Raw genomic sequence first — 8,134 nt, forward strand, 5'->3', positions numbered from 1 at the left:
CTATTACACTCAGAGAACAACTAATATAGAGAGTGATTCATATGGGCTTAATCACAAACGACCCAGCTCATTACGACTTTAACCAAGCCCAACTAAGACCCAAACGTAGCTTATCAAAAAATACGCAATGAACTAGGTGTGTGCAGTAAAAAAATTTAAAATATTTTTAACAGATAAATATAAATTATATTTTAAAATAAAATTTTATTAATATTATAAATTTTTTTTTTCGTATCGATATTTTAATATAAGTTTGATTTAATTAAACATAAAAATTATATTTAAGAATATACATGTATATATTTGAAATCATAATATTAGATAGATTTTTCTATTTATTTATTTTAATTAAATATATTAAATAAATTTGTAAAAATTGCATAATTACCAAAAATTAAAATTACACAATATTTATAAAATTTGTAGATATATAAGAAAATAATGATTTTACGATTAAATTTTTATAATTTTTTAAAAAAATTGTATTTATTTTTGAAAATTTTAGTGATAAAATTTTATAATTTAAAAATATATAATTATATTATATTTCAAAATTTATAATGCCATATTTGAATATATTTATTTAATGATGATTTATGAGTTATTCTCATATTCTAAAAAAAATTCCAAAAATATAAATTGATATTAAATGTAATATATGAGTCATTGCCATATTTTAAAAAAATTACCAAAAATATAAATTGACATTAAATGCAATTGTCCATGTCATACTCCCTCTGTTCCTGAAAGTAAGATTTTCTAGAGTATGCACGCTTATTAAGAATTTAATAAATGTTTATAATTTAATTTATTTTTTACTTTATTATACACTTTCCAATAACTTTCCACCAATGAAATTTAATCAATTCAAATATTCTCAATTAATGTTCCTCAAAAGTATAAAAAAGTACCTTAACAATATAGAAAATCTATCTTTGTGGAACAAGAAAAAAACCTAAAACATCTTACTTTCGGGAACGGAGGTAGTATTAAGCTATAAGACATGTCATCAATTTCAGTAGTCATGTCATATTTGTTTTGTGAAATTGATTGTACAAAGGACATGAAGCAAAATCACTTCGCAAATATAGTCTAGGGGACTAACAATTATATCCCTTATATATTAATTGAGAAATATTACAATATTGTTTTGTAGCCACGTGTCACCATGAGAATGAAATTCAAAATTCTTAGAGAAATATGTTGGTTCATCTTAACTTATATTATACTTTTTATTAAACTAACTATTAAATTGATAAATAGTGTACAAAATAATATTCTCGCACTTTCCTTAAATAAAAGCTACGGAATTGTCTAATATGATTAACATATATATGACAATCAATGATTATGAATAATAAATATTTTATAATATTTTTTGTATCTTAGCTCTTTTTTTGTTTAATTTTATATTATTAAAATATATTAAACAGCCACATTAGTCATATAATAAAAAATTAATTTTTTCTTATATGTTATATTTTAAATTTTTAAAATGAATATAAATTACTAAAAACGTTAAATGTCTCACACTAAAAATTTTGTGATTAATAGTTTAACTTTTTTTGGTAATAAGAAGATACAAATGATCATAAATCGTATGAATATGAAGTTTCATTTACATACATTCATATTATATATTAATATAGTTTAAAATTACACTATATAACATAGAAAAATACTTAAATATGATAATTTATAAATTTATATTGAAAAAGTATTGAAACCTTAATATTTTGATTTTGAAATTTGCATTCAAAAAATCGCACATTAGAAATTTTGTGTTTATCATATGAGTAAGATTTCTCAAACAGATATTTATATTATAATATACTATATATCTATGTTTTATGTCATTGAAATTTAGTTATATACTATATAAAATAAAATAAAATAAAATGATTGTTTTGATTTATTTACCAAAAAAATATAGTAAATAAACAAGATGCATTGTTTTGATTTATGTATTTACTCTAATTTAATTATATATATAATACGTAAATGAATAAATAATAATTGATAAAAATTAGTTTTATATATAACATTTATCCCGCGCAAATTGTGCGGGTCTTAAGTTAGTACTTATTGTTAGTTCATTATATTTCCTAAATTTACATGTATATATCGACATAGTCCGAGAAACCGGTAGGTAAGGTCCAAAGAAGATTGTCTTTGGACAATATATTTCCCACGTGTTTGATCGTTTTTCTTTATAGGCATATGATTAACAACGAACTGGCCTTAAAATGATTATGAAGGGACAGTTTGACACAGCCAAGTCCATACATGTAATGTACGAAGTCTTTCTACAATGAAGTCAAAGTAAAACCAGATAGAGAGTCATCATCAGACACCTTGAAGCAAAGCAAAAAAAAAGAAGAAAAATTTAGAGTAGTAGTTGTTTGATCCATAAAACGAGTCTTTTAAGCTATTAGCTGCATGATGTTTCATCGTTCACATACCTGAACCGATGTTCTCATTGTATAATTGTTGGATTGTATCAAATAAGCAAGGACATGGACACATAACTTTAGACCATACCCAAAAAAAATCCTTAACGTTCTGTTCCACTCTAGTAACAACCACCAATTGATGGGCGACTTATATTATATTTGCATTAGTTATAGGGCAAAGCTCCAAAATAGCAATTTTCTAAGTTTATATCACAAAAATAGCACTCAAAAACTAAAATGACCAAAATAGCACATTTCTAAGTTTATCTTTTGAAAATTTTAATTTTTTTATTTTTCAAAATTTGAAATCTTATTCCCAAAACCTCATTTCTCAACTCTAAACCCTAAACCCTAAACCCTAAACCCTAAACTCTAAACCCTAAACCCTAAACTCTAAACCCTAAACCCTAAACTCTAAACCCTAAACCCTAAACTCTAAACCCTAAACCCTAAACTCTAAACCCTAAACCCTAAACTCTAAACCCTAAACCCTAAACTCTAAACCCTAAACCCTAAACTCTAAACCCTAAACCCTAAACCCTAAACCCTAAATCCTAAATCCTAAACCCCACCCTTTAACTATAAACCCTAAGTTTGTGACTTTTGATAAAACATTAAGTGCTATTTTTGTGACTTTTGACCTTGAATGCTAGTTTGGGAACAAAAACTTGATTTAGTGCTATTTTTGTCTTTTTATCTTAGTTATAAGTGATGTAAAATAGTTTTGCATCACTTAACTAAATGAGTCTCAAAGTGGTGATGCAAATAATTGAAATCATTTTATTAATAATAGATACAAAAATACTAAATATTCACATCAGTTATTGTAAGTAATTCGAATATATATCAGTTGTAAAACAGCAGGACGAATACGCACTATGAAACAAGAAAGTGTTATTCATAAGAAAGAACAGATAGTCTTAGAGTCTTACTACACAACTAGGTTGCCCCACTAGGTTGCCCCCGAATTCGTGTATATAAATATTGTTATGTATACAATGTCATAAATTTTAAATAATAATTAGAAACATTAAAATATAATTTTTAACTTCAAATAGTTTGAAATCAGTCATAAAATTTCCATAAATTTGTTGTAAAAATAACTGATAAATATTTAGTAATAAAAAAATGTTTGTGGAATTATATATGTAGTTATCACATTAATTTCTCAAACACATATTATGCATCTTCTTCGACCTCTTCTTATTTTTCTCGTTATAATTTTGTTCTTTTTATTAAATTTTTGCTAATGTAATATATAAATATAAAAAGAATTAATCAGACATGATTACACTTTCTATAATTTTGATAATTAGTTACCATATATTATTATTTGTAATATCATTTAGACTATTTGGTAAGTGATATCCTCTATATATTATTTGTGAAACATTACAACTTCTTTTTGTAGCCACATGTCATCACTAGTATGATTCTTAGAATTACTAAAGAAATAGGTTGGTCCATCTAATTATATAATAAACTTTTTATTAAACTAACCATAAATTCATTATTAATGTCAATTATTATTTCCTTAAATAAAGATTACGGAATTGCCTAATGTGGGTAAAGTATATATGACAATTAATGATTTTGAATAAAAAAATCTGATAAAAAAAATATTAAGATTTAAAATATATATGTATATATATATCATTCTAAATTAAACTATAAACCATATTGAATAAATAAATATTTTAGTTTCAAAATTTACTTTGAATAATTTTTTTGATAAAAGTTTTGAACTAACATTGATAAATTTTTTTAAATTATCAATTACTAAAATTATTAGTCCCACAATGAAAATTTTGTTATCAGTAATTTAAAGTTTTTGCTATTAAAGATACACATGATCAAAAAAAACATATGAGTAGAAAACACCATTAAAAAAAATAGACATTAATATTAAAAATATACTATGTATGTTAATATCATTTAAATTTAATTACATATCCTATCAAATTTTTTTAAAAAATTGTTTGTATTAATAAAATTGATTTATACGTTCGCACCAATTTTATTATATATGTAATAGTTACTCACTTTTAATTATTTAATATATATTTATTATTTCATAATATGTAAGAACATATAATACATAAAATAATTTATATATATAATTTTTATCCCGCGCAAGGTGCGGGTCTTAATCTAGTTAATTAGTTATATACTTACTTTTTATTTTAAATCTAATTAAAATAATTAAAAATTGAATATTCGTCAACCAATCAAATTATAACAATTTTTCTTAAATTCTTTCTATGATTGACGCGTAAGCAAAAATCACTTAATTGACTTTTCATTTAATATATAGAAGATTTTTTTATTTGTATTATATCAAATTTGTATTTTGTTTCCGAAAAGATAATTTTTTCTAATGTTAAAATATGTAAAACGTTTGATTAATTTTCTTTAAATTTACTCTGTTTTTTATATCATTTTTTTTCATATTTACCTTTTTAATACCAAAATTGTATCATATTATTAGATGTGTTTAATAATAAATTTCATAATATAATTTTCATTTTTTATATTATTGAGTTTGATAATCAACTAATAAAATTATAAGAATTTTTAAAGTAAATAATTGATTATCATGATTTCTTATCAATTTTTAATTAATTAATATATTTCTTATCAATTTTTATGGGGCTTAAGCGTATTTTTCATGGTTTGAGAGACTTTGGGATTAGAAGATTGCTGAGTATCATTAAACTCAGATCTTCCGGCTCGAAGGAGCAACATAAGTATATTTATATATGAAAATATTAAGTTGGAACTGCAGAGGTATGAGAAGTCACTGGACGATAAGTTACCTTACGGAGATATGGCATAAACACAAACCAGATTTTTTATTTTTATCTGAGACGAAGCAGGAGTTTGGATTTGTACAACGATTTCAATCACATTTTGGTTTTGAATGTCTGGTTACGGTGGATCCAATTGGGAGAAGTGGCGGGTTGGCTCTTTATTACAATAATGAGTATCAAGTTAAAGTCTTATATTCTAGCAATAGAATGATAGATGTAGAGGCAGTGGTAAATGGGAAACAAGCTTTCCTTACTTTCGTATATGGAGAGCCAGATCAGACACTAAGGGATCAGGTTTGGGAGAGATTAACCCGGTATGGTTTAGCCAGATCGGAACCTTGGTTTATTATAGGAGATCTAAATGAGATCACTGGAATCATGAAAAGGATGGTGGTTCTCTGAGAAGTGCGACATCGTTTATTCCCTTCAATAATATGATCTGAAATAGTGGATTATTAGAATTTCCGGCTCGTGGAAATAAAATATCATGGCAAGGACGGAGGGGTAAAGGAAAGGGTGCGGTAATGGTCCGTTGCAGACTAGATAGAGCTTTGGCTAATGAGGAATGGCATACACTCTTTCCATGCTCTTATACAGAATATTTGAGGATGGTAGGTTCGGATCATCGTCCTGTGGTGGCTTTTTGGATGAGAAACCGCCAAAGAGAAGAAAGGGACAATTCAAGTTTGATAGAAGATGGATAGGCCAAGAGGGGCTTATGGAATCAATAGTGTCGGGCTGGACAGAAACTCGCGCAGGCCAACCAGATGATTTTATCTCTAAAATTAGTAATTGCCGTCATGAAATATCCTCATGGCGGAAAGACAACCAACCATATGGAAAGGAAAAGATTTGATATCTTCAACAAGCTTTAGAAGAGGTTCAAATGGATAACAATAGATCACATGAGGATATTATTGAGATTTCTAAGAAATTACAAGAGGCCTATAAGGATGAGGAGGAATATTGGCATCAGAAGAGCCGCAATATGTGGTATTCATCTGGGGATCTTAATACAAAGTTTTATCATGCTTTAACAAAGCAACGTCGGATTCGAAATAAAATAGTGGGCCTTCATGATGAAAGGGGTAATTGGGTCACAGATGAGACTGGTGTGGAAAAGGTGGCGGTAGATTACTTTGAGGATTTGTTCACATCTACCACCCCTACTGAGTTTGATAGTTTTCTGGAAGAGATAGGGACATCAATCACCCCACAGATGAATCATATGCTACTACGGGTAGCAACAGAAGAAGAGGTCCGACAAGCGTTATTCATGATGCATCCGGAGAAAGCCCCAGGACCGGATGGAATGACAGCTCTTTTTTATCAACATTCTTGGCATGTAATTAAAGCAGATGTGGTGGAGTTGGTGAATAATTTTTTGGTCACAGGACATTTGGATCCAAGGCTAAATTTAACAAATATTTGTATGATTCCAAAGGTGGAGAGACCTACAAGGATGACGGAACTAAGGCCGATAAGTCTTTGTAATGTTGGGTACAAGATAATTTCGAAGGTTTTGTGCCAAAGATTGAAAAGGTGTCTTCCCGGGTTAATTTCGGAAACACAATCGGCTTTTGTGGCAGGAAGGTTAATTTCAGATAATATTCTTATTGCGCAGGTTATGTTTCATGGCCTACGAACTAATAAGTCTTGTCAGAATAAGTTTATGGCTATAAAAACCGATATGATTAAGGCATATGATCGGATAGAGTGGAATTTTATTGAGGTTCTCCTGTACAAAATGGGTTTTGATTCTCACTGGATCAAATTGATGCGAGAGTGTGTCTCCTCAGTCCAGTATAGAGTTCTTCTAAATGGGCAGCCTCGGGGACTTATAATCCCTCAGAGAGGATTACGTCAAGGAGATCCTTTATCTCCTTACTTGTTTATTATGTGCACGGAGGCTTTGATTTCAAACATTAAAAAGGCAGAAAGGGTCAAACTATTAACCGGGATGAAAGTGGCAAGGGCTTGTCCTGCAATCTCTCATCTACTATTTGCAGATGACAGTTTGTTTTTCTGTAAGGCAAACAAGGAAGAGTATCAAACTATTCTTAAGATTCTAAAGGAATATGAGACTGTTTCAGGGCAACAGATTAATTTCCAGAAATCGTCAATTCAATTTGGACACAAGGTTGATGAAGCTATTCGGCAAGAGTTGAGAGATATCTTGGGAATTCATAATCTAGGAGGAATGGGATCTTATTTAGGCTTGCCGGAAAGTCTGGGCAGCTCTAAGGTACAAGTGTTTGGATTTGTTCAAGAGCGGCTGAATAAAAGGGTTAATGGATGGACCTTTCGTTTTTTTACAAAAGGTGGAAAGGAGGTGATTATTAAATCGGTGATTACGGCTTTACCAAACCATGTGATGTCTGTGTATAGGCTACCGAAAGCTACAGTTAAGAAGCTAACGGGCGCCGTATCCCAATTTTAGTGGAGCCCAGGAGGTAGTGCAAGAGGTATGCATTGGAAATCATGGGATAAATTGTGTGAAACTAAAGATAATGGTGGGTTGGGCTTTAAGGATCTCATGGATTTTAATACAGCAATGCTTGGTAAGCAACTATGGAGGCTAATTGAGAAGCCAAATACTCTTTTCTCAAGAGTTTTCAAAGGACGGTATTATAGGAATGCTTCACCCCTGGAACCGATCCGATCTTACTCCCCGTCATATGGCTGGAGGAGTATTACTTCTGCTAGATCTCTGGTTTGTAAAGGACTAATTAAAAGGGTGGAAACATGATCATCTATCTCTGTATGGAATGATCCTTGGATCCCAGCCACTCGCCCGAGACCAGCAAACAAAAATTCTCACAATTTTTATCCGGAACTTACAGTGGATTCCCTCATCAATCAGGAATCTCG

Source organism: Brassica oleracea, chromosome C5 (genome assembly GCF_000695525.1).
Source record: "Brassica oleracea var. oleracea cultivar TO1000 chromosome C5, BOL, whole genome shotgun sequence".
Taxonomy (NCBI): Eukaryota; Viridiplantae; Streptophyta; class Magnoliopsida; order Brassicales; family Brassicaceae; genus Brassica; species Brassica oleracea.